A 22,001-nucleotide genomic window follows, 5' to 3' on the forward strand; every position below is an offset into this window, starting at 1 on the left:
AGTGAGGCTGGGGGAGTTTGATATTGTTACAGTGCGGCTGGGGGAGTTTGATATTGTTACAGTGAGGCTGGGGGAGTTTGATATTGTTACAGTGAGGCTGGGGGAGTTTGATATTGTTACAGTGAGGCTGGGGGAGTTTGATATTTACAGTGAGGCTGGGGGAGTTTGATATTGTTACAGTGAGGCTGGGGGAGTTTGATATTTACAGTGAGGCTGGGGGAGTTTGATATTGTTACAGTGAGGCTGGGGGAGTTTGATATTGTTACAGTGAGGCTGGGGGAGTTTGATATTTACAGTGAGGCTGGGGGAGTTTGATATTGTCACAGTGAGGCTGGGGGAGTTTGATATTTACAGTGAGGCTGGGGGAGTTTGATATTGTCACAGTGAGGCTGGGGGAGTTTGATATTGTCACAGTGAGGCTGGGGGAGTTTGATATTGTTACAGTGAGGCTGGGGTAGTTTGATATTGTCACAGTGAGGCTGGGGGAGTTTGATATTGTTACAGTGAGGCTGGGGGAGTTTGATAGTCTCACAGTGAGGCTGGGGGAGTTTGATATTGTTACAGTGAGGCTGGGGGAGTTTGATATTGTCGCAGTGAGGCTGGGGGAGTTTGATATTGTCACAGTGAGGCTGGGGGAGTTTGATATTGTTACAGTGAGGCTGGGGGAGTTTGATATTGTTACAGTGAGGCTGGGGGAGTTTGCTATTGTTACAGTGAGGCTGGGGGAGTTTGATATTGTCACAGTGAGGCTGGGGGAGTTTGATAGTGTCACAGTGAGGCTGGGGGAGTTTGATATTGTTACAGTGAGGCTGGGGGAGTTTGATATTGTTACAGTGAGGCTGGGGGAGTTTGCTATTGTTACAGTGAGGCTGGGGGAGTTTGATATTGTTACAGTGAGGCTGGGGGAGTTTGATATTGTCACAGTGAGGCTGGGGGAGTTTGATATTGTCGCAGTGAGGCTGGGGGAGTTTGATATTGTTACAGTGAGGCTGGGGGAGTTTGATATTGTTACAGTGAGGCTGGGGGAGTTTGATAGTGTCACAGTGAGGCTGGGGGAGTTTGATATTGTCGCAGTGAGGCTGGGGGAGATTGATATTTACAGTGAGGCTGGGGGAGTTTGATATTGTTACAGTGAGGCTGGGGGAGTTTGATATTGTTACAGTGAGGCTGGGGGAGTTTGATAGTGTCACAGTGAGGCTGGGGGAGTTTGATAATGTCACAGTGAGGCTGGGGGAGTTTGATATTTACAGTGAGGCTGGGGGAGTTTGATATTTACAGTGAGGCTGGGGGAGTTTGATATTGTTACAGTGAGGCTGGGGGAGTTTGATATTTACAGTGAGGCTGGGGGAGTTTGATATTGTTACAGTGAGGCTGGGGGAGTTTGATAGTGTTACAGTGAGGCTGAGGGAGTTTGATATTGTTACAGTGAGGCTGGGGGAGTTTGATATTTACAGTGAGACTGGGGGAGTTTGATATTGTTACAGTGAGGCTGGGGGAGTTTGATATTTACAGTGAGGTTGGGGGAGTTTGATACTGTCACAGTGAGGCTGGGGGAGTTTGATATTTACAGTGAGGCTGGGGGAGTTTGATATTGTCACAGTGAGGCTGGGGGAGTTTGATATTGTCGCAGTGAGGCTGGGGGAGTTTGATATTGTCACAGTGCGGCTGGGGGAGTTTGATATTGTCGCAGTGAGGCTGGGGGAGTTTGATATTGTTACAGTGCGGCTGGGGGAGTTTGATATTGTTACAGTGAGGCTGGGGGAGTTTGATATTGTTACAGTGAGGCTGGGGGAGTTTGATATTGTTACAGTGAGGCTGGGGGAGTTTGATATTTACAGTGAGGCTGGGGGAGTTTGATATTGTTACAGTGAGGCTGGGGGAGTTTGATATTTACAGTGAGGCTGGGGGAGTTTGATATTGTTACAGTGAGGCTGGGGGAGTTTGATATTGTTACAGTGAGGCTGGGGGAGTTTGATATTGTTACAGTGCGGCTGGGGGAGTTTGCTATTGTTACAGTGAGGCTGGGGGAGTTTGATATTGTTACAGTGAGGCTGGGGGAGTTTGATATTGTTACAGTGAGGCTGGGGGAGTTTGATAGTCTCACAGTGAGGCTGGGGGAGTTTGATATTGTTACAGTGAGGCTGGGGGAGTTTGATATTGTCGCAGTGAGGCTGGGGGAGTTTGATATTGTCACAGTGAGGCTGGGGGAGTTTGATATTGTTACAGTGAGGCTGGGGGAGTTTGATATTGTTACAGTGAGGCTGGGGGAGTTTGCTATTGTTACAGTGAGGCTGGGGGAGTTTGATATTGTCACAGTGAGGCTGGGGGAGTTTGATAGTGTCACAGTGAGGCTGGGGGAGTTTGATATTGTTACAGTGAGGCTGGGGGAGTTTGATATTGTTACAGTGAGGCTGGGGGAGTTTGCTATTGTTACAGTGAGGCTGGGGGAGTTTGATATTGTTACAGTGAGGCTGGGGGAGTTTGATATTGTCACAGTGAGGCTGGGGGAGTTTGATACTGTCGCAGTGAGGCTGGGGGAGTTTGATATTGTTACAGTGAGGCTGGGGGAGTTTGATATTGTTACAGTGAGGCTGGGGGAGTTTGATAGTGTCACAGTGAGGCTGGGGGAGTTTGATATTGTCGCAGTGAGGCTGGGGGAGATTGATATTTACAGTGAGGCTGGGGGAGTTTGATATTGTTACAGTGAGGCTGGGGGAGTTTGATATTGTTACAGTGAGGCTGGGGGAGTTTGATAGTGTCACAGTGAGGCTGGGGGAGTTTGATAATGTCACAGTGAGGCTGGGGGAGTTTGATATTTACAGTGAGGCTGGGGGAGTTTGATATTTACAGTGAGGCTGGGGGAGTTTGATATTGTTACAGTGAGGCTGGGGGAGTTTGATATTTACAGTGAGGCTGGGGGAGTTTGATATTGTTACAGTGAGGCTGGGGGAGTTTGATAGTGTTACAGTGAGGCTGAGGGAGTTTGATATTGTTACAGTGAGGCTGGGGGAGTTTGATATTTACAGTGAGACTGGGGGAGTTTGATATTGTTACAGTGAGGCTGGGGGAGTTTGATATTTACAGTGAGGTTGGGGGAGTTTGATATTGTCACAGTGAGGCTGGGGTAGTTTGATATTTACAGTGAGGCTGGGGGAGTTTGATATTGTTACAGTGAGGCTGGGGGAGTTTGATATTGTCACAGTGCGGCTGGGGGAGTTTGATATTGTCGCAGTGAGGCTGGGGGAGTTTGATATTGTCACAGTGAGGCTGGGGGAGTTTGATATTGTTACAGTGCGGCTGGGGGAGTTTGATATTGTTACAGTGAGGCTGGGGGAGTTTGATATTGTCACAGTGAGGCTGAGGGAGTTTGATATTTACAGTGAGGCTGGGGGAGTTTGATATATACAGTGAGGCTGGGGGAGTTTGATATTGTCACAGTGAGGCTGGGGGAGTTTGATATTGTCACAGTGAGACTGAGGGAGTTTGATATTTACAGTGAGGCTGGGGGAGTTTGATATTGTTACAGTGAGGCTGGGGGAGTTTGATATTGTCGCACTGAGGCTGGGGAGTTTGATATTGTTACAGTGAGACTGGGGGAGTTTGATAGTGTCACAGTGAGGCTGGGGGAGTTTGATATTGTTACAGTGAGGCTGGGGGAGTTTGATATTTACAGTGAGGCTGGGGGAGTTTGATATTGTTACAGTGAGGCTGGGGTAGTTTGATATTGTCACAGTGAGGCTGGGGGAGTTTGCTATTGTTACAGTGAGGCTGGGGGAGTTTGATATTGTCACAGTGAGGCTGGGGGAGTTTGATATTGTCACAGTGAGGCTGGGGAGTTTGATAATGTCACAGTGCGGCTGGGGGAGTTTGATATTGTTACAGTGAGGCTGGGGAGTTTGATAATGTCACAGTGCGGCTGGGGGAGTTTGATATTGTTACAGTGAGGCTGGGGGAGTTTGATATTGTTACAGTGAGGCTGGGGGAGTTTGATATTTACAGTGAGGCTGGGGGAGTTTGATATTGTTACAGTGAGGCTGGGGGAGTTTGATATTGTCACAGTGAGGCTGGGGGAGTTTGCTATTGTTACAGTGAGGCTGGGGGAGTTTGATATTGTCACAGTGAGGCTGGGGGAGTTTGATATTGTCACAGTGAGGCTGGGGGAGTTTGATATTGTTACAGTGAGGCTGGGCGAGTTTGATATTGTTACAGTGAGGCTGGGGGAGTTTGATATTGTTACAGTGCGGCTGGGGGAGTTTGATATTGTTACAGTGAGGCTGGGGGAGTTTGATATTGTTACAGTGAGGCTGGGGGAGTTTGATATTGTTACAGTGAGGCTGGGGGAGTTTGATATTTACAGTGAGGCTGGGGGAGTTTGATATTGTTACAGTGAGGCTGGGGGAGTTTGATATTTACAGTGAGGCTGGGGGAGTTTGATATTGTTACAGTGAGGCTGGGGGAGTTTGATATTGTTACAGTGAGGCTGGGGGAGTTTGATATTGTTACAGTGCGGCTGGGGGAGTTTGATATTGTTACAGTGAGGCTGGGGGAGTTTGATATTGTTACAGTGAGGCTGGGGGAGTTTGATATTGTTACAGTGAGGCTGGGGGAGTTTGATAGTCTCACAGTGAGGCTGGGGGAGTTTGATATTGTTACAGTGAGGCTGGGGGAGTTTGATATTGTCGCAGTGAGGCTGGGGGAGTTTGATATTGTCACAGTGAGGCTGGGGGAGTTTGATATTGTTACAGTGAGGCTGGGGGAGTTTGATATTGTTACAGTGAGGCTGGGGGAGTTTGCTATTGTTACAGTGAGGCTGGGGGAGTTTGATATTGTCACAGTGAGGCTGGGGGAGTTTGATAGTGTCACAGTGAGGCTGGGGGAGTTTGATATTGTTACAGTGAGGCTGGGGGAGTTTGATATTGTTACAGTGAGGCTGGGGGAGTTTGCTATTGTTACAGTGAGGCTGGGGGAGTTTGATATTGTTACAGTGAGGCTGGGGGAGTTTGATATTGTCACAGTGAGGCTGGGGGAGTTTGATATTGTCGCAGTGAGGCTGGGGGAGTTTGAAATTGTTACAGTGAGGCTGGGGGAGTTTGATATTGTTACAGTGAGGCTGGGGGAGTTTGATAGTGTCACAGTGAGGCTGGGGGAGTTTGATATTGTCGCAGTGAGGCTGGGGGAGATTGATATTTACAGTGAGGCTGGGGGAGTTTGATATTGTTACAGTGAGGCTGGGGGAGTTTGATATTGTTACAGTGAGGCTGGGGGAGTTTGATAGTGTCACAGTGAGGCTGGGGGAGTTTGATAATGTCACAGTGAGGCTGGGGGAGTTTGATATTTACAGTGAGGCTGGGGGAGTTTGATATTTACAGTGAGGCTGGGGGAGTTTGATATTGTTACAGTGAGGCTGGGGGAGTTTGATATTTACAGTGAGGCTGGGGGAGTTTGATATTGTTACAGTGAGGCTGGGGGAGTTTGATAGTGTTACAGTGAGGCTGAGGGAGTTTGATATTGTTACAGTGAGGCTGGGGGAGTTTGATATTTACAGTGAGACTGGGGGAGTTTGATATTGTTACAGTGAGGCTGGGGGAGTTTGATATTTACAGTGAGGTTGGGGGAGTTTGATATTGTCACAGTGAGGCTGGGGGAGTTTGATATTTACAGTGAGGCTGGGGGAGTTTGATATTGTCACAGTGCGGCTGGGGGAGTTTGATAGTGTCACAGTGAGGCTGGGGGAGTTTGATATTGTCGCAGTGAGGCTGGGGGAGATTGATATTTACAGTGAGGCTGGGGGAGTTTGATATTGTTACAGTGAGGCTGGGGGAGTTTGATATTGTTACAGTGAGGCTGGGGGAGTTTGATATTTACAGTGAGACTGGGGGAGTTTGATATTGTTACAGTGAGGCTGGGGGAGTTTGATATTTACAGTGAGGTTGGGGGAGTTTGATATTGTCACAGTGAGGCTGGGGGAGTTTGATATTTACAGTGAGGCTGGGGGAGTTTGATATTGTTACAGTGAGGCTGGGGGAGTTTGATATTGTCACAGTGCGGCTGGGGGAGTTTGATATTGTCGCAGTGAGGCTGGGGGAGTTTGATATTGTCACAGTGAGGCTGGGGGAGTTTGATATTGTTACAGTGCGGCTGGGGGAGTTTGATATTGTTACAGTGAGGCTGGGGGAGTTTGATATTGTCACAGTGAGGCTGAGGGAGTTTGATATTTACAGTGAGGCTGGGGGAGTTTGATATATACAGTGAGGCTGGGGGAGTTTGATATTGTCACAGTGAGGCTGGGGGAGTTTGATATTGTCACAGTGAGACTGAGGGAGTTTGATATTTACAGTGAGGCTGGGGGAGTTTGATATTGTTACAGTGAGGCTGGGGGAGTTTGATATTGTCGCACTGAGGCTGGGGAGTTTGATATTGTTACAGTGAGACTGGGGGAGTTTGATAGTGTCACAGTGAGGCTGGGGGAGTTTGATATTGTTACAGTGAGGCTGGGGGAGTTTGATATTTACAGTGAGGCTGGGGGAGTTTGATATTGTTACAGTGAGGCTGGGGTAGTTTGATATTGTCACAGTGAGGCTGGGGGAGTTTGCTATTGTTACAGTGAGGCTGGGGGAGTTTGATATTGTCACAGTGAGGCTGGGGGAGTTTGATATTGTCACAGTGAGGCTGGGGAGTTTGATAATGTCACAGTGCGGCTGGGGGAGTTTGATATTGTTACAGTGAGGCTGGGGAGTTTGATAATGTCACAGTGCGGCTGGGGGAGTTTGATATTGTTACAGTGAGGCTGGGGGAGTTTGATATTGTTACAGTGAGGCTGGGGGAGTTTGATATTTACAGTGAGGCTGGGGGAGTTTGATATTGTTACAGTGAGGCTGGGGGAGTTTGATATTGTCACAGTGAGGCTGGGGGAGTTTGCTATTGTTACAGTGAGGCTGGGGGAGTTTGATATTGTCACAGTGAGGCTGGGGGAGTTTGATATTGTCACAGTGAGGCTGGGGGAGTTTGATATTGTTACAGTGAGGCTGGGCGAGTTTGATATTGTTACAGTGAGGCTGGGGGAGTTTGATATTGTTACAGTGCGGCTGGGGGAGTTTGATATTGTTACAGTGAGGCTGGGGGAGTTTGATATTGTTACAGTGAGGCTGGGGGAGTTTGATATTGTTACAGTGAGGCTGGGGGAGTTTGATATTTACAGTGAGGCTGGGGGAGTTTGATATTGTTACAGTGAGGCTGGGGGAGTTTGATATTTACAGTGAGGCTGGGGGAGTTTGATATTGTTACAGTGAGGCTGGGGGAGTTTGATATTGTTACAGTGAGGCTGGGGGAGTTTGATATTGTTACAGTGCGGCTGGGGGAGTTTGATATTGTTACAGTGAGGCTGGGGGAGTTTGATATTGTTACAGTGAGGCTGGGGGAGTTTGATATTGTTACAGTGAGGCTGGGGGAGTTTGATAGTCTCACAGTGAGGCTGGGGGAGTTTGATATTGTTACAGTGAGGCTGGGGGAGTTTGATATTGTCGCAGTGAGGCTGGGGGAGTTTGATATTGTCACAGTGAGGCTGGGGGAGTTTGATATTGTTACAGTGAGGCTGGGGGAGTTTGATATTGTTACAGTGAGGCTGGGGGAGTTTGCTATTGTTACAGTGAGGCTGGGGGAGTTTGATATTGTCACAGTGAGGCTGGGGGAGTTTGATAGTGTCACAGTGAGGCTGGGGGAGTTTGATATTGTTACAGTGAGGCTGGGGGAGTTTGATATTGTTACAGTGAGGCTGGGGGAGTTTGCTATTGTTACAGTGAGGCTGGGGGAGTTTGATATTGTTACAGTGAGGCTGGGGGAGTTTGATATTGTCACAGTGAGGCTGGGGGAGTTTGATATTGTCGCAGTGAGGCTGGGGGAGTTTGAAATTGTTACAGTGAGGCTGGGGGAGTTTGATATTGTTACAGTGAGGCTGGGGGAGTTTGATAGTGTCACAGTGAGGCTGGGGGAGTTTGATATTGTTACAGTGAGGCTGGGGGAGTTTGATAGTGTCACAGTGAGGCTGGGGGAGTTTGATAATGTCACAGTGAGGCTGGGGGAGTTTGATATTTACAGTGAGGCTGGGGGAGTTTGATATTTACAGTGAGGCTGGGGGAGTTTGATATTGTTACAGTGAGGCTGGGGGAGTTTGATATTTACAGTGAGGCTGGGGGAGTTTGATATTGTTACAGTGAGGCTGGGGGAGTTTGATAGTGTTACAGTGAGGCTGAGGGAGTTTGATATTGTTACAGTGAGGCTGGGGGAGTTTGATATTTACAGTGAGACTGGGGGAGTTTGATATTGTTACAGTGAGGCTGGGGGAGTTTGATATTTACAGTGAGGTTGGGGGAGTTTGATATTGTCACAGTGAGGCTGGGGGAGTTTGATATTTACAGTGAGGCTGGGGGAGTTTGATATTGTCACAGTGCGGCTGGGGGAGTTTGATAGTGTCACAGTGAGGCTGGGGGAGTTTGATATTGTCGCAGTGAGGCTGGGGGAGATTGATATTTACAGTGAGGCTGGGGGAGTTTGATATTGTTACAGTGAGGCTGGGGGAGTTTGATATTGTTACAGTGAGGCTGGGGGAGTTTGATAGTGTCACAGTGAGGCTGGGGGAGTTTGATAATGTCACAGTGAGGCTGGGGGAGTTTGATATTTACAGTGAGGCTGGGGGAGTTTGATATTTACAGTGAGGCTGGGGGAGTTTGATATTGTTACAGTGAGGCTGGGGGAGTTTGATATTTACAGTGAGGCTGGGGGAGTTTGATATTGTTACAGTGAGGCTGGGGGAGTTTGATAGTGTTACAGTGAGGCTGAGGGAGTTTGATATTGTTACAGTGAGGCTGGGGGAGTTTGATATTTACAGTGAGACTGGGGGAGTTTGATATTGTTACAGTGAGGCTGGGGGAGTTTGATATTTACAGTGAGGTTGGGGGAGTTTGATATTGTCACAGTGAGGCTGGGGGAGTTTGAAATTTACAGTGAGGCTGGGGGAGTTTGATATTGTTACAGTGAGGCTGGGGGAGTTTGATATTGTCACAGTGCGGCTGGGGGAGTTTGATATTGTCGCAGTGAGGCTGGGGGAGTTTGATATTTACAGTGAGGCTGGGGGAGTTTGATATTTACAGTGAGGCTGGGGGAGTTTGATATTGTTACAGTGAGGCTGGGGGAGTTTGATATTTACAGTGAGGCTGGGGGAGTTTGATATTGTTACAGTGAGGCTGGGGGAGTTTGATAGTGTTACAGTGAGGCTGAGGGAGTTTGATATTGTTACAGTGAGGCTGGGGGAGTTTGATATTTACAGTGAGACTGGGGGAGTTTGATATTGTTACAGTGAGGCTGGGGGAGTTTGATATTTACAGTGAGGTTGGGGGAGTTTGATATTGTCACAGTGAGGCTGGGGGAGTTTGATATTTACAGTGAGGCTGGGGGAGTTTGATATTGTCACAGTGCGGCTGGGGGAGTTTGATAGTGTCACAGTGAGGCTGGGGGAGTTTGATATTGTCGCAGTGAGGCTGGGGGAGATTGATATTTACAGTGAGGCTGGGGGAGTTTGATATTGTTACAGTGAGGCTGGGGGAGTTTGATATTGTTACAGTGAGGCTGGGGGAGTTTGATAGTGTCACAGTGAGGCTGGGGGAGTTTGATAATGTCACAGTGAGGCTGGGGGAGTTTGATATTTACAGTGAGGCTGGGGGAGTTTGATATTTACAGTGAGGCTGGGGGAGTTTGATATTGTTACAGTGAGGCTGGGGGAGTTTGATATTTACAGTGAGGCTGGGGGAGTTTGATATTGTTACAGTGAGGCTGGGGGAGTTTGATAGTGTTACAGTGAGGCTGAGGGAGTTTGATATTGTTACAGTGAGGCTGGGGGAGTTTGATATTTACAGTGAGACTGGGGGAGTTTGATATTGTTACAGTGAGGCTGGGGGAGTTTGATATTTACAGTGAGGTTGGGGGAGTTTGATATTGTCACAGTGAGGCTGGGGGAGTTTGAAATTTACAGTGAGGCTGGGGGAGTTTGATATTGTTACAGTGAGGCTGGGGGAGTTTGATATTGTCACAGTGCGGCTGGGGGAGTTTGATATTGTCGCAGTGAGGCTGGGGGAGTTTGATATTGTCACAGTGAGGCTGGGGGAGTTTGATATTGTTACAGTGCGGCTGGGGGAGTTTGATATTGTTACAGTGAGGCTGGGGGAGTTTGATATTGTCACAGTGAGGCTGAGGGAGTTTGATATTTACAGTGAGGCTGGGGGAGTTTGATATATACAGTGAGGCTGGGGGAGTTTGATATTGTCACAGTGAGGCTGGGGGAGTTTGATATTGTCACAGTGAGACTGAGGGTGTTTGATATTTACAGTGAGGCTGGGGGAGTTTGATATTGTTACAGTGAGGCTGGGGGAGTTTGATATTGTCGCACTGAGGCTGGGGAGTTTGATATTGTTCCAGTGAGACTGGGGGAGTTTGATAGTGTCACAGTGAGGCTGGGGGAGTTTGATATTGTTACAGTGAGGCTGGGGGAGTTTGATATTTACAGTGAGGCTGGGGGAGTTTGATATTGTTACAGTGAGGCTGGGGTAGTTTGATATTGTCACAGTGAGGCTGGGGGAGTTTGCTATTGTTACAGTGAGGCTGGGGGAGTTTGATATTGTCACAGTGAGGCTGGGGGAGTTTGATATTGTCACAGTGAGGCTGGGGAGTTTGATAATGTCACAGTGCGGCTGGGGGAGTTTGATATTGTTACAGTGAGGCTGGGGGAGTTTGATATTGTCACAGTGAGGCTGGGGGAGTTTGATATTGTTACAGTGAGGCTGGGGAGTTTGATATTGTTACAGTGAGGCTGGGGGAGTTTGATATTGTTACAGTGAGGCTGGGGGAGTTTGATATTGTTACAGTGAGGCTGGGGGAGTTTGATGTTGTTACAGTGAGGCTGGGGGAGTTTGATATTGTCACAGTGAGGCTGGGGGAGTTTGATATTGTTACAGTGAGGCTGGGGGAGTTTGATATTTACAGTGAGGCACGGGAGTTTGATATTGTTACAGTGAGGCTGGGGGAGTTTGATATTTACAGTGAGGCATGTGGGAGTTTGATATTTACAGTGAGGCTGGGGGAGTTTGATATTTACAGTGAGGCTGGGGGAGTTTGATATTGTTACAGTGAGGCTGGGGGAGTTTGATATTGTTACAGTGAGGCTGGGGGAGTTTGATATTTACAGTGAGGCTGGGGGAGTTTGATATTGTTACAGTGAGGCTGGGGGAGTTTGATATTGTCACAGTGAGGCTGGGGGAGTTTGATATATACAGTGAGGCTGGGGGAGTTTGATATTGTTACAGTGAGGCTGGGGGAGTTTGATATTGTCGCAGTGAGGCTGGGGGAGTTTGACAGTGTCACAGTGAGGCTGGGGGAGTTTGATATTTACAGTGAGGCTGGGGGAGTTTGATATTGTTACAGTGAGGCTGGGGGAGTTTGATATTTACAGTGAGGCTGGGGGAGTTTGATATTGTTACAGTGAGGCTGGGGGAGTTTGATATTGTTACAGTGAGGCTGGGGGAGTTTGATATTGTTACAGTGCGGCTGGGGGAGGTTGATATTTTTACAGTGAGGCTGGGGGAGTTTTATATTATTACAGTGAGGCTGGGGGAGTATTATATTATTACAGTGCGGCTGGGGCTGTTTGATATTGTCGCAGTGAGGCTGGGGGAGTTTGATATTGTCGCAGTGAGGCTGGGGGAGTTTGATATTGTTACAGTGAGGCTGAGGGAGTTTGATATTTACAGTGAGGCTGGGGGAGTTTGATATTGTCACAGTGAGGCTGGCGGAGTTTGATATTGTCACAGTGAGGCTGGGGGAGTTTGATATTGTTACAGTGAGGCTGGGGGAGTTTGATATTTACAGTGAGGCTGGGGGAGTTTGATATTGTTTCAGTGCGGCTGGGGGAGTTTGATATTTACAGTGAGGCTGGGGGAGTTTGATATTGTTACAGTGCGGCTGGGTGGGTTTGATATTTACAGTGAGGCAGGGGGAGTTTGATATTGTCACAATGAGGCTGGGGGAGTTTGATATTGTTACAGTGCGGCTGGGGGAGTTTGATAATGTCACAGTGAGGCTGGGGGAGTTTGATATTGTTACAGTGAGGCTGGGGAGTTTGATAATGTCACAGTGCGGCTGGGGGAGTTTGATATTGTTACAGTGAGGCTGGGGGAGTTTGATATTGTTACAGTGAGGCTGGGGGAGTTTGATATTTACAGTGAGGCTGGGGGAGTTTGATATTGTTACAGTGAGGCTGGGGGAGTTTGATATTGTCACAGTGAGGCTGGGGGAGTTTGATATTGTTACAGTGAGGCTGGGGGAGTTTGATATTGTCACAGTGAGGCTGGGGGAGTTTGATATTGTTACAGTGAGGCTGGGGAGTTTGATATTGTTACAGTGAGGCTGGGGGAGTTTGATATTGTTACAGTGAGGCTGGGGGAGTTTGATATTGTTACAGTGAGGCTGGGGGAGTTTGATAATGTCACAGTGAGGCTGGGGGAGTTTGATATTGTTACAGTGAGGCTGGGGAGTTTGATAATGTCACAGTGCGGCTGGGGGAGTTTGATATTGTTACAGTGAGGCTGGGGGAGTTTGATATTGTTACAGTGAGGCTGGGGGAGTTTGATATTTACAGTGAGGCTGGGGGAGTTTGATATTGTTACAGTGAGGCTGGGGGAGTTTGATATTGTCACAGTGAGGCTGGGGGAGTTTGCTATTGTTACAGTGAGGCTGGGGGAGTTTGATATTGTCACAGTGAGGCTGGGGGAGTTTGATATTGTCACAGTGAGGCTGGGGGAGTTTGATATTGTTACAGTGAGGCTGGGGGAGTTTGATATTGTTACAGTGAGGCTGGGGGAGTTTGATAATGTTACAGTGCGGCTGGGGGAGTTTGATATTGTTACAGTGAGGCTGGGGGAGTTTGATATTGTTACAGTGAGGCTGGGGGAGTTTGATATTGTTACAGTGAGGCTGGGGGAGTTTGATATTTACAGTGAGGCTGGGGGAGTTTGATATTGTTACAGTGAGGCTGGGGGAGTTTGATATTTACAGTGAGGTTGGGGGAGTTTGATATTGTCACAGTGAGGCAGGGGGAGTTTGATATTTACAGTGAGGCTGGGGGAGTTTGATATTGTCACAGTGCGGCTGGGGGAGTTTGATAGTGTCACAGTGAGGCTGGGGGAGTTTGATATTGTCGCAGTGAGGCTGGGGGAGATTGATATTTACAGTGAGGCTGGGGGAGTTTGATATTGTTACAGTGAGGCTGGGGGAGTTTGATATTGTTACAGTGAGGCTGGGGGAGTTTGATAGTGTCACAGTGAGGCTGGGGGAGTTTGATAATGTCACAGTGAGGCTGGGGGAGTTTGATATTTACAGTGAGGCTGGGGGAGTTTGATATTTACAGTGAGGCTGGGGGAGTTTGATATTGTTACAGTGAGGCTGGGGGAGTTTGATAGTGTTACAGTGAGGCTGAGGGAGTTTGATATTGTTACAGTGAGGCTGGGGGAGTTTGATATTTACTGTGAGACTGGGGGAGTTTGATATTGTTACAGTGAGGCTGGGGGAGTTTGATATTTACAGTGAGGTTGGGGGAGTTTGATATTGTCACAGTGAGGCTGGGGGAGTTTGATATTTACAGTGAGGCTGGGGGAGTTTGATATTGTTACAGTGAGGCTGGGGGAGTTTGATATTGTCACAGTGCGGCTGGGGGAGTTTGATATTGTCGCAGTGAGGCTGGGGGAGTTTGATATTGTCACAGTGAGGCTGGGGGAGTTTGATATTGTTACAGTGCGGCTGGGGGAGTTTGATATTGTTACAGTGAGGCTGGGGGAGTTTGATATTGTCACAGTGAGGCTGAGGGAGTTTGATATTTACAGTGAGGCTGGGGGAGTTTGATATATACAGTGAGGCTGGGGGAGTTTGATATTGTCACAGTGAGGCTGGGGGAGTTTGATATTGTCACAGTGAGACTGAGGGTGTTTGATATTTACAGTGAGGCTGGGGGAGTTTGATATTGTTACAGTGAGGCTGGGGGAGTTTGATATTGTCGCACTGAGGCTGGGGAGTTTGATATTGTTACAGTGAGACTGGGGGAGTTTGATAGTGTCACAGTGAGGCTGGGGGAGTTTGATATTGTTACAGTGAGGCTGGGGGAGTTTGATATTTACAGTGAGGCTGGGGGAGTTTGATATTGTTACAGTGAGGCTGGGGTAGTTTGATATTGTCACAGTGAGGCTGGGGGAGTTTGCTATTGTTACAGTGAGGCTGGGGGAGTTTGATATTGTCACAGTGAGGCTGGGGCAGTTTGATATTGTCACAGTGAGGCTGGGGAGTTTGATAATGTCACAGTGCGGCTGGGGGAGTTTGATATTGTTACAGTGAGGCTGGGGGAGTTTGATATTGTCACAGTGAGGCTGGGGGAGTTTGATATTGTTACAGTGAGGCTGGGGAGTTTGATATTGTTACAGTGAGGCTGGGGGAGTTTGATATTGTTACAGTGAGGCTGGGGGAGTTTGATATTGTTACAGTGAGGCTGGGGGAGTTTGATGTTGTTACAGTGAGGCTGGGGGAGTTTGATATTGTCACAGTGAGGCTGGGGGAGTTTGATATTGTTACAGTGAGGCTGGGGGAGTTTGATATTTACAGTGAGGCACGGGAGTTTGATATTGTTACAGTGAGGCTGGGGGAGTTTGATATTTACAGTGAGGCATGTGGGAGTTTGATATTTACAGTGAGGCTGGGGGAGTTTGATATTTACAGTGAGGCTGGGGGAGTTTGATATTGTTACAGTGAGGCTGGGGGAGTTTGATATTGTTACAGTGAGGCTGGGGGAGTTTGATATTTACAGTGAGGCTGGGGGAGTTTGATATTGTTACAGTGAGGCTGGGGGAGTTTGATATTGTCACAGTGAGGCTGGGGGAGTTTGATATATACAGTGAGGCTGGGGGAGTTTGATATTGTTACAGTGAGGCTGGGGGAGTTTGATATTGTCGCAGTGAGGCTGGGGGAGTTTGACAGTGTCACAGTGAGGCTGGGGGAGTTTGATATTTACAGTGAGGCTGGGGGAGTTTGATATTGTTACAGTGAGGCTGGGGGAGTTTGATATTTACAGTGAGGCTGGGGGAGTTTGATATTGTTACAGTGAGGCTGGGGGAGTTTGATATTGTTACAGTGAGGCTGGGGGAGTTTGATATTGTTACAGTGCGGCTGGGGGAGGTTGATATTTTTACAGTGAGGCTGGGGGAGTTTTATATTATTACAGTGAGGCTGGGGGAGTATTATATTATTACAGTGCGGCTGGGGCTGTTTGATATTGTCGCAGTGAGGCTGGGGGAGTTTGATATTGTCGCAGTGAGGCTGGGGGAGTTTGATATTGTTACAGTGAGGCTGAGGGAGTTTGATATTTACAGTGAGGCTGGGGGAGTTTGATATTGTCACAGTGAGGCTGGCGGAGTTTGATATTGTCACAGTGAGGCTGGGGGAGTTTGATATTGTTACAGTGAGGCTGGGGGAGTTTGATATTTACAGTGAGGCTGGGGGAGTTTGATATTGTTTCAGTGCGGCTGGGGGAGTTTGATATTTACAGTGAGGCTGGGGGAGTTTGATATTGTTACAGTGCGGCTGGGTGGGTTTGATATTTACAGTGAGGCAGGGGGAGTTTGATATTGTCACAATGAGGCTGGGGGAGTTTGATATTGTTACAGTGCGGCTGGGGGAGTTTGATAATGTCACAGTGAGGCTGGGGGAGTTTGATATTGTTACAGTGAGGCTGGGGAGTTTGATAATGTCACAGTGCGGCTGGGGGAGTTTGATATTGTTACAGTGAGGCTGGGGGAGTTTGATATTGTTACAGTGAGGCTGGGGGAGTTTGATATTTACAGTGAGGCTGGGGGAGTTTGATATTGTTACAGTGAGGCTGGGGGAGTTTGATATTGTCACAGTGAGGCTGGGGGAGTTTGATATTGTTACAGTGAGGCTGGGGGAGTTTGATATTGTCACAGTGAGGCTGGGGGAGTTTGATATTGTTACAGTGAGGCTGGGGAGTTTGATATTGTTACAGTGAGGCTGGGGGAGTTTGATATTGTTACAGTGAGGCTGGGGGAGTTTGATATTGTTACAGTGAGGCTGGGGGAGTTTGATAATGTCACAGTGAGGCTGGGGGAGTTTGATATTGTTACAGTGAGGCTGGGGAGTTTGATAATGTCACAGTGCGGCTGGGGGAGTTTGATATTGTTACAGTGAGGCTGGGGGAGTTTGATATTGTTACAGTGAGGCTGGGGGAGTTTGATATTTACAGTGAGGCTGGGGGAGTTTGATATTGTTACAGTGAGGCTGGGGGAGTTTGATATTGTCACAGTGAGGCTGGGGGAGTTTGCTATTGTTACAGTGAGGCTGGGGGAGTTTGATATTGTCACAGTGAGGCTGGGGGAGTTTGATATTGTCACAGTGAGGCTGGGGGAGTTTGATATTGTTACAGTGAGGCTGGGGGAGTTTGATATTGTTACAGTGAGGCTGGGGGAGTTTGATATTGTTACAGTGCGGCTGGGGGAGTTTGATATTGTTACAGTGAGGCTGGGGGAGTTTGATATTGTTACAGTGAGGCTGGGGGAGTTTGATATTGTTACAGTGAGGCTGGGGGAGTTTGATATTTACAGTGAGGCTGGGGGAGTTTGATATTGTTACAGTGAGGCTGGGGGAGTTTGATATTTACAGTGAGGCTGGGGGAGTTTGATATTGTTACAGTGAGGCTGGGGGAGTTTGATATTGTTACAGTGAGGCTGGGGGAGTTTGATATTGTTACAGTGCGGCTGGGGGAGTTTGCTATTGTTACAGTGAGGCTGGGGGAGTTTGATATTGTTACAGTGAGGCTGGGGGAGTTTGATATTGTTACAGTGAGGCTGGGGGAGTTTGATAGTCTCACAGTGAGGCTGGGGGAGTTTGATATTGTTACAGTGAGGCTGGGGGAGTTTGATATTGTCGCAGTGAGTCTGGGGGAGTTTGATATTGTCACAGTGAGGCTGGGGGAGTTTGATATTGTTACAGTGAGGCTGGGGGAGTTTGATATTGTTACAGTGAGGCTGGGGGAGTTTGCTATTGTTACAGTGAGGCTGGGGGAGTTTGATATTGTCACAGTGAGGCTGGGGGAGTTTGATAGTGTCACAGTGAGGCTGGGGGAGTTTGATATTGTTACAGTGAGGCTGGGGGAGTTTGATATTGTTACAGTGAGGCTGGGGGAGTTTGCTATTGTTACAGTGAGGCTGGGGGAGTTTGATATTGTTACAGTGAGGCTGGGGGAGTTTGATATTGTCACAGTGAGGCTGGGGGAGTTTGATATTGTCGCAGTGAGGCTGGGGGAGTTTGATATTGTTACAGTGAGGCTGGGGGAGTTTGATATTGTTACAGTGAGGCTGGGGGAGTTTGATAGTGTCACAGTGAGGCTGGGGGAGTTTGATATTGTCGCAGTGAGGCTGGGGGAGATTGATATTTACAGTGAGGCTGGGGGAGTTTGATATTGTTACAGTGAGGCTGGGGGAGTTTGATATTGTTACAGTGAGGCTGGGGGAGTTTGATAGTGTCACAGTGAGGCTGGGGGAGTTTGATAATGTCACAGTGAGGCTGGGGGAGTTTGATATTTACAGTGAGGCTGGGGGAGTTTGATATTTACAGTGAGGCTGGGGGAGTTTGATATTGTTACAGTGAGGCTGGGGGAGTTTGATATTTACAGTGAGGCTGGGGGAGTTTGATATTGTTACAGTGAGGCTGGGGGAGTTTGATAGTGTTACAGTGAGGCTGAGGGAGTTTGATATTGTTACAGTGAGGCTGGGGGAGTTTGATATTTACAGTGAGACTGGGGGAGTTTGATATTGTTACAGTGAGGCTGGGGGAGTTTGATATTTACAGTGAGGTTGGGGGAGTTTGATATTGTCACAGTGAGGCTGGGGGAGTTTGATATTTACAGTGAGGCTGGGGGAGTTTGATATTGTCACAGTGAGGCTGGGGGAGTTTGATATTGTCGCAGTGAGGCTGGGGGAGTTTGATATTGTCACAGTGCGGCTGGGGGAGTTTGATATTGTCGCAGTGAGGCTGGGGGAGTTTGATATTGTTACAGTGCGGCTGGGGGAGTTTGATATTGTTACAGTGAGGCTGGGGGAGTTTGATATTGTTACAGTGAGGCTGGGGGAGTTTGATATTGTTACAGTGAGGCTGGGGGAGTTTGATATTTACAGTGAGGCTGGGGGAGTTTGATATTGTTACAGTGAGGCTGGGGGAGTTTGATATTTACAGTGAGGCTGGGGGAGTTTGATATTGTTACAGTGAGGCTGGGGGAGTTTGATATTGTTACAGTGAGGCTGGGGGAGTTTGATATTGTTACAGTGCGGCTGGGGGAGTTTGCTATTGTTACAGTGAGGCTGGGGGAGTTTGATATTGTTACAGTGAGGCTGGGGGAGTTTGATATTGTTACAGTGAGGCTGGGGGAGTTTGATAGTCTCACAGTGAGGCTGGGGGAGTTTGATATTGTTACAGTGAGGCTGGGGGAGTTTGATATTGTCGCAGTGAGGCTGGGGGAGTTTGATATTGTCACAGTGAGGCTGGGGGAGTTTGATATTGTTACAGTGAGGCTGGGGGAGTTTGATATTGTTACAGTGAGGCTGGGGGAGTTTGCTATTGTTACAGTGAGGCTGGGGGAGTTTGATATTGTCACAGTGAGGCTGGGGGAGTTTGATAGTGTCACAGTGAGGCTGGGGGAGTTTGATATTGTTACAGTGAGGCTGGGGGAGTTTGATATTGTTACAGTGAGGCTGGGGGAGTTTGCTATTGTTACAGTGAGGCTGGGGGAGTTTGATATTGTTACAGTGAGGCTGGGGGAGTTTGATATTGTCACAGTGAGGCTGGGGGAGTTTGATATTGTCGCAGTGAGGCTGGGGGAGTTTGATATTGTTACAGTGAGGCTGGGGGAGTTTGATATTGTTACAGTGAGGCTGGGGGAGTTTGATAGTGTCACAGTGAGGCTGGGGGAGTTTGATATTGTCGCAGTGAGGCTGGGGGAGATTGATATTTACAGTGAGGCTGGGGGAGTTTGATATTGTTACAGTGAGGCTGGGGGAGTTTGATATTGTTACAGTGAGGCTGGGGGAGTTTGATAGTGTCACAGTGAGGCTGGGGGAGTTTGATAATGTCACAGTGAGGCTGGGGGAGTTTGATATTTACAGTGAGGCTGGGGGAGTTTGATATTTACAGTGAGGCTGGGGGAGTTTGATATTGTTACAGTGAGGCTGGGGGAGTTTGATATTTACAGTGAGGCTGGGGGAGTTTGATATTGTTACAGTGAGGCTGGGGGAGTTTGATAGTGTTACAGTGAGGCTGAGGGAGTTTGATATTGTTACAGTGAGGCTGGGGGAGTTTGATATTTACAGTGAGACTGGGGGAGTTTGATATTGTTACAGTGAGGCTGGGGGAGTTTGATATTTACAGTGAGGTTGGGGGAGTTTGATATTGTCACAGTGAGGCTGGGGGAGTTTGATATTTACAGTGAGGCTGGGGGAGTTTGATATTGTTACAGTGAGGCTGGGGGAGTTTGATATTGTCACAGTGCGGCTGGGGGAGTTTGATATTGTCGCAGTGAGGCTGGGGGAGTTTGATATTGTCACAGTGAGGCTGGGGGAGTTTGATATTGTTACAGTGCGGCTGGGGGAGTTTGATATTGTTACAGTGAGGCTGGGGGAGTTTGATATTGTCACAGTGAGGCTGAGGGAGTTTGATATTTACAGTGAGGCTGGGGGAGTTTGATATATACAGTGAGGCTGGGGGAGTTTGATATTGTCACAGTGAGGCTGGGGGAGTTTGATATTGTCACAGTGAGACTGAGGGAGTTTGATATTTACAGTGAGGCTGGGGGAGTTTGATATTGTTACAGTGAGGCTGGGGCAGTTTGATATTGTCGCACTGAGGCTGGGGAGTTTGATATTGTTACAGTGAGACTGGGGGAGTTTGATAGTCTCACAGTGAGGCTGGGGGAGTTTGATATTGTTACAGTGAGGCTGGGGGAGTTTGATATTGTTACAGTGAGGCTGGGGGAGTTTGATATTTACAGTGAGGCTGGGGGAGTTTGATATTGTTACAGTGAGGCTGGGGTAGTTTGATATTGTCACAGTGAGGCTGGGGGAGTTTGCCATTGTTACAGTGAGGCTGGGGGATTTTGATATTGTCACAGTGAGGCTGGGGGAGTTTGATATTGTCACAGTGAGGCTGGGGAGTTTGATAATGTCACAGTGCGGCTGGGGGAGTTTGATATTGTTACAGTGAGGCTGGGGAGTTTGATAATGTCACAGTGCGGCTGGGGGAGTTTGATATTGTTACAGTGAGGCTGGGGGAGTTTGATATTGTTACAGTGAGGCTGGGGGAGTTTGATATTTACAGTGAGGCTGGGGGAGTTTGATATTGTTACAGTGAGGCTGGGGGAGTTTGATATTGTCACAGTGAGGCTGGGGGAGTTTGCTATTGTTACAGTGAGGCTGGGGGAGTTTGATATTGTCACAGTGAGGCTGGGGGAGTTTGATATTGTCACAGTGAGGCTGGGGGAGTTTGATATTGTTACAGTGAGGCTGGGGGAGTTTGATATTGTTACAGTGAGGCTGGGGGAGTTTGATATTGTTACAGTGCGGCTGGGGGAGTTTGATATTGTTACAGTGAGGCTGGGGGAGTTTGATATTGTTACAGTGAGGCTGGGGGAGTTTGATATTGTTACAGTGAGGCTGGGGGAGTTTGATATTTACAGTGAGGCTGGGGGAGTTTGATATTGTTACAGTGAGGCTGGGGGAGTTTGATATTTACAGTGAGGCTGGGGGAGTTTGATATTGTTACAGTGAGGCTGGGGGAGTTTGATATTGTTACAGTGAGGCTGGGGGAGTTTGATATTGTTACAGTGCGGCTGGGGGAGTTTGCTATTGTTACAGTGAGGCTGGGGGAGTTTGATATTGTTACAGTGAGGCTGGGGGAGTTTGATATTGTTACAGTGAGGCTGGGGGAGTTTGATAGTCTCACAGTGAGGCTGGGGGAGTTTGATATTGTTACAGTGAGGCTGGGGGAGTTTGATATTGTCGCAGTGAGGCTGGGGGAGTTTGATATTGTCACAGTGAGGCTGGGGGAGTTTGATATTGTTACAGTGAGGCTGGGGGAGTTTGATATTGTTACAGTGAGGCTGGGGGAGTTTGCTATTGTTACAGTGAGGCTGGGGGAGTTTGATATTGTCACAGTGAGGCTGGGGGAGTTTGATAGTGTCACAGTGAGGCTGGGGGAGTTTGATATTGTTACAGTGAGGCTGGGGGAGTTTGATATTGTTACAGTGAGGCTGGGGGAGTTTGCTATTGTTACAGTGAGGCTGGGGGAGTTTGATATTGTTACAGTGAGGCTGGGGGAGTTTGATATTGTCACAGTGAGGCTGGGGGAGTTTGATATTGTCGCAGTGAGGCTGGGGGAGTTTGATATTGTTACAGTGAGGCTGGGGGAGTTTGATATTGTTACAGTGAGGCTGGGGGAGTTTGATAGTGTCACAGTGAGGCTGGGGGAGTTTGATATTGTCGCAGTGAGGCTGGGGGAGATTGATATTTACAGTGAGGCTGGGGGAGTTTGATATTGTTACAGTGAGGCTGGGGGAGTTTGATATTGTTACAGTGAGGCTGGGGGAGTTTGATAGTGTCACAGTGAGGCTGGGGGAGTTTGATAATGTCACAGTGAGGCTGGGGGAGTTTGATATTTACAGTGAGGCTGGGGGAGTTTGATATTTACAGTGAGGCTGGGGGAGTTTGATATTGTTACAGTGAGGCTGGGGGAGTTTGATATTTACAGTGAGGCTGGGGGAGTTTGATATTGTTACAGTGAGGCTGGGGGAGTTTGATAGTGTTACAGTGAGGCTGAGGGAGTTTGATATTGTTACAGTGAGGCTGGGGGAGTTTGAT

Source organism: Mustelus asterias, chromosome 5 (genome assembly GCF_964213995.1).
Source record: "Mustelus asterias chromosome 5, sMusAst1.hap1.1, whole genome shotgun sequence".
NCBI lineage: Eukaryota > Metazoa > Chordata > Chondrichthyes > Carcharhiniformes > Triakidae > Mustelus > Mustelus asterias.